The sequence below is a fragment of the Anabrus simplex genome, chromosome 2, assembly GCF_040414725.1.
Source record: "Anabrus simplex isolate iqAnaSimp1 chromosome 2, ASM4041472v1, whole genome shotgun sequence".
NCBI classification, from domain to species: Eukaryota; Metazoa; Arthropoda; class Insecta; order Orthoptera; family Tettigoniidae; genus Anabrus; species Anabrus simplex.
Window position 1 is genome coordinate 238,571,280 of NC_090266.1, and position 6,020 is coordinate 238,577,299.

At 37.9% G+C, this 6,020-nt stretch overlaps 1 long non-coding RNA gene across 1 annotated transcript; it reads left to right on the plus strand.

Moving 5' to 3' along the window:
• The first annotated feature begins 1,388 nt into the window (after window positions 1-1,388).
• Window positions 1,389-2,912, plus strand: LOC137498638 (uncharacterized). The gene is made up of 3 exons (XR_011017881.1): window positions 1,389-1,723; window positions 2,046-2,204; window positions 2,492-2,912. It is a non-coding gene; the product is annotated as an uncharacterized lncRNA (long non-coding RNA).
• The last annotated feature ends 3,108 nt before the right edge of the window (window positions 2,913-6,020 follow it).

A 6,020-nucleotide genomic window follows, 5' to 3' on the forward strand; every position in this document is an offset into this window, starting at 1 on the left:
TGGGTAGTCCCCGAGTCTGGCAATCGAGGGATCGCTGCTATGCAAGTCCCTCTAAGTAGGTGGTTTTCTTATTCATTTTTCCTTCTAGGTATGCCTAATTCCGGGTATTATGCTTCAAAAGTTGGGTACAACAATTAAAAATGTAGGGTAAGAAATAAAACATTTTTGTACTTTTCCATGTCAGAGCTAAAATTAAACGTTTATTGTGAGCCACAGTTTTACCAGACCTGGGGTGGGATTCGTCGCAATAGCATGGAAACAGAAAACGTTTTGCGACGTCTAGCACACTGCACGAACGCCGAGTTTTGGCAGCTGCATGGTATTTTCAAAATATTTATCGGGAAACAAACCGTATTTTCCTTAGTAACAATTGCCATCATGCAATAAATATATAGTCACCGATCTCTAATTCAACAGGGAAAATTGTATTTGTAATTTTTGTAGTATTTAATTTATTATGATTATTATTATTATGTTCGGCTCCGTGGCGTGCTGATCTTTGGTTACAGAGGTCCCGGGTTCGGTTCCCGGCAGGGTTGCGAATTTTAACCATATTTCATTAATTCCCCTGGCGCGGGGATTGGGTGTATGTCATCCTCATCACGACGCGCAGGTCTCCTACGGGAGTCAGATGTGCACCAGTCCTCTCCGAAGGCCACAAGCCAATAATAATAATTAACTGGTACTAAATTTTTGGTACTGGCTCAGTAAATCTCCGGGTCATGTGCACTTCCGGAAGTGGAAATCTCGTTTCTTAAATTTTGCGACTTCCTGACGGGGATTCGAACCCACGTCCTTCCGGGCGAACCGAGCCTCCTTTACCGCCTCGGCCAAGCAGCCCGTTTGTATGCAGAGCATGCGTTTAATTTCCGTACTGTTTGTTTTACCCGCATACTGCAATAGATTCATATCACGAGATATTGTTGTCCGACTCGTTGACTGAATGGTCAGCGTACTGGCCTTCGGTTCAGAGGGTCCCGGGTTCGATTCCCGGCCGGGTCGGGGATTTTAACCTTCATTGGTTAATTCCAAAGACCCGGGGGCTGGGAGTTTGTGCTGTCCTCAACATCACTGCAACCCACACACCACACACAACACTACCCTCCACCACAATAATACGCAGTTACCTACACATGTCAGATGCCGCCCACCCTCATCGGAGGGTCTGCCTTACAAGGGCTGCACTCGGTTAGAAATAGCCACACGAAATTATTATTACGGGATATTGTTTTAAAGCGCTGCCTCCTATATCACCTCATTGGCTGCTCAACTGGTGACGTGTTTGCCCCCCCTCCTCATGAGGAGTCACTGTAGGGGATATGCTGCCTATCCGGGCGTGTCAAGGTTGTTGTACAGGTGGAGGAGACAAAACTCCACTCTTTGGGGGCTGTCACACAGGCTCGATCGAACGACTGCGATCAACCGACTAAGAAAACAAACCTACAGAGGGCAGTGGCACCAGTCACACAGCATCGATCGTCAGCGATCAACTACGAGCGATGAAGATCGACTGGTTTGTGAAAACAAACGTGTCCGTTTTTCAGTCGCAGTCGTTCGATGATGGCGGACGCAACATAGTCATCTGTTGATGAAATCGAAACATTAATTTGCTTAGTGTATGAAAACAAAGTGGTGTATAATCCTAGACTCCCTGGATATAGTAATAGGGAGACCGTGAATTTTGTATGGCATTCTATAGCGTCGAGAACTGGGACAAAAACTGGTAAGTAATTATTATATTTTTAGGATTATCTTATGAATAGTGTTATCTTAGATTATTTATTGATAAAATATATTATACGGAATAGATTGGTAAAAAAAGTTATACTAGGAGAACTAGTAATTATCATTCTTGTAACTTAATTGAAGAAATGTTTGGAAAACATAAGCAGTGCTTTCCTAACCTCCATCTCGTACCGGTACCTAATGAAATGAATAGGCCTACCATTGTTCGCTTTAATGACAAATAAGTGTAGGCCTATGCCATAAGTAGGCCTACTACATGTATATTTTCTTTGTCACAATATTCTGATTCATTGTTTCAGGAAAAAGTTGTGCCAAAACAAGGCAAATTCTGAAGGCTGGATATCGAACTTGGAGAGATAACATCCTCCCTCTCCTCCCAGGTTCTGCTGTACAGAAAACATAAAATGGGTCTACTTCAATGCTCTCAACTTTCTGGAACTCTTCATTGCTGGAAAAAGGTACAATTCTGTAATATTTATTTTTAAAAGTAGGCCTACACTACAGACCAGTGTTATAGTTGTGAAAGAGTGAGGGGAAGATTCAGTCTGTAGGCCATAAGTTCCACCCATCTGTTCATTAATTTATCAGATATAACTGAAAGTAATATAATATAATCCAACCTAACAATCATCTTACTAAAATAATTATTGAAAGTAACAATTTCTTAAGCAGAAGGCTTGTGTCCAGACTAAAATATAGCTCCAATTTAGAAGAATTGCATTAATATGTTGTTCATTTTTTTCAGTTCTGTAACAAACACATCTATGGAAGTGGCACCTGATGTGTGAGAGCCTTTTCACCAAGCTGAAATAGAGGAGGAGGAAGCAGAAATAATTTGTGTTGGAGGGGTCTAACTCCTGCAGTTCAGAAATTACTGAAGGGACTTCAACTTCCAGTCCAGTGGCTTCTGCTTCTACAAACAGCTCTGCAAGCAGTTAAAAATAAAAGAAACAGAAATGTGAAAGTGACAGTGACAGTGATGTGTTAAGTGAATATTTAGAAAAGATACTGAAAACTGAAAAGAAAATGTAATCAGTGTTATTTTTAGTGTCTTTGTGATGACATGGAAAGAATGAGTGTACTAGGTCGAAGGGTTTTCAAAGTTAAAATTCAGGAACTGTTGTATACAGTGTTAGATCAAGAAAGAATCAAATAAAATTTATGTTCTTGAGAAATGTTCTACTTTTTTAATTAAATCAGTTTTTGTTATACTTATCTATCAATATTTATTTGAATCCTCAGTGAGTTATGTGTATTAGCACCTGATGGGAAAGAACCTTAACTCCAATTTTTTTAAATTATTAGCATTATTACAACATCTTAATTTGTATATTTTATGTGGTAGAACACGTATGGTTTACAAGGAAAGGAGTATTTTGAAATACATGTAGTAGGTCCCTTCTGTGTGTATGTAGTAAGCAGTTGTACAGCACAGGTGGTCTGAAACCAGACCGGCGTATTGATAGTTCTGTCCAAGAGCTGACTTCCTTCTTTTGGTACCTATACTGTTGATCACAACTGCAAACTCATTGCATTAGGTATGTACAGCACAGGTGGTCTGAAACCAGACCAGTGTAAAGACATGAGTAGTTTTGTCCAGGAGCTAACTGTCTTCTTACAGAATACTGTTGAACACAACTGCAAGCTCATTGCATTGGGTTTACTGCATCTATATTCAATGTTGCCTACTAGACTGCCATTCTGGAAGAATACACATCCTAAATACCTATTTGAAATTATCTACCTGTTCCAATTTTGTATTCTCAACCTGACATTCAGTTCTACTACTCTTCCCTACTGCCATCACTTTAGAATTGAAACGACTAATTTTCATGTCATATTCATTGCATCCTTTTTGAAGTTGCAAGATATTAGATTGCACAGTTTCAATAGACCAAGTCGTTTGCATAGGACAAAATTCTTACTAGAGTTATACCTGACAGAATCCCTCCCTGCCACCTTATACCTTTGTAACTTAGGTAGCCTTTATCTCCTCATTCCAAGTACTCTCCTGCCATTGGTACCTATCTGCACCAGCAATCACTACTTTCATGTCTGTTACCGTACTTATAATTTATTAATAACATATAGGCCTACAGGGGGCATCAAGGTAGACCGATTATTTTATTTCTTGTGCTGTAGATCCATATAAACAATGAAAAACAAAGATGAAAAATTCATTTGTAACTATTTTGACAGGTGTTTCTACCAAAGTTTTGTAGATTTTAATCTACAACATAAAAAAAACTGTATTTTGCGGGATGTGATATTAAGGGGATATGATGGCAGAACATGTACATATTTATAAAAAGTATATCCATATGACAGTTACATGCTTGTAATGAAAGGTTGAGTAGATTAATTACCCTGTAAGTCAATCCAAGATCTTAAAAGACCCATACACCCTACTCTGTCAAACATTAATTTATATAATTGGTATTTACAAACAGTTTTGACAGGCAATGTAAGAAATAGCAAAATTAAATCATTTACCACCTGAGCAACAGGCCTAAATAACATTTTACTGTAGATGGCAATAGTATTTAGTTGTTAGAAAGGCACACTCTTCACTTCTAAAAATAGAAGGCAAGGTGCTTGTTATTAGCACCTATTATTTTTTGCAGTGTTTGGTTCTCATTTTGGGTTAAATTGAAGGCAAAGTTTTCATTTTCCTTGAACTGATTCATAAGGAAAGTATTTCAGGATGGATAGATAGGCTTGGTAGTGTTCATATCAGTAAAGAAGTTACATATGAACAATGCACAGAAAGGCAAAATCAACATTGAGGTAAGAAAGAGAGTCCTACCAGACCTTTGCGGAAAAAGTTGTTACTCTGTACCAAGGAGTTTACCAGTAACTTGGATGGAAGTGCAGGATTTATATTAATTGGTTTATTATTGTCAAGTGAGCAATTAGAGCAGCTTGCCAGTGCGAAGTTTGGGGGGACAGTACTTTATGCTTAGTGATGAGGGTAATAAACAAGACCTTGTGTGTAATTTACATGTAGTTGTGACAAGTATCAGTCTATTACACTGCCAACTTATTAGAACAATATTCCAGAAGCTTTTCCTATAGTTATTAAGCTAGTGTAGAGCACTAGCCTCACCTGAACTCCTCAAGAAATGTACACATATGTGAATACACAGAACCCCAAAGAGAATTTACTTTGGAAGAGATGTCCATAGACAACCTTTCTTCACAGCCATTTGGTAAAATTAGCTGCTTTTGAAGCTGCTGTAGTCTTCAATGATATAAATTAAGACAGGATTGTCATTCTTGCAAAGTTTGGATATGGACCTGGATTCTTTGCACAAAACATAGTAGGCCTACAGAAATTCAGCAACATCTTTGTCATGAAAGCAATATGATACTATTCTGAACATGGCACAATAACAGAGAAGAGGAGAGGCAACAAGAGATTTGCAGAGGATCATGAGGGAGAGAAACAGTGTAAGGAACTCCAATACTTTTATCATTTTCACAATATTCAGAGCATATGTGCATTTTTTTTTCCTTTCAAAATTATTTACAGGATTGTAATGAAACTTGACACATTATTTCTACATTAGGTAATGTAAATTTTGACTGGAAGCATTTCTTGATATGTCTATTGTTTTGGTAGGTGGGATCTCACCAAGTGGTATGGAAAAAAAAAGCTGTTAACCTCCATCAAATAAACACCTCAAAATATCATTTGAAAAGACAGTAACTATGCTCCAAGATCCAGCATCATTAAAACAAATAAGCATAAATGGTATTAGTCTTATATTTGAAGTACAATGAGCCACTGTTGTGAGGCTTTTGTTGGAACTTTCACCCTGTCAAGAATTCTGGCTGTAGTGCTCTATGAATGGCATCACATATAATAGGAACAAATCCACTGATGTATTGTGAGCAATCCTAAATCTGTATGAGTCACCAATGTCCAGAAACCTGTAGGCCTAAATAAATATATTTCCACTGGTCATTGTAGCACCTTCAAATTATGAATTCAAATTGATGTAGGCTACATAACCGTTTTCAGTCCTTTTTTATCAATACTTTATTAGAATCCTACAGAATGCAAAGAAATGTACCTGCCACTAATCCTTTATTTGATATATTTTGCCACGGACATACAGTAGTTGTTTCGGAGGTGAACATCACTTCTGACTTTAAACCTAAAAAAATCGTTGTGAATATTGAATTTAACGATAGTGTCAGCCTTTCCTCAGAACTTATACTTTTCCTGTAATTTGTTTGCCTGATATTTATTAGTGACTACATTTTTTCCT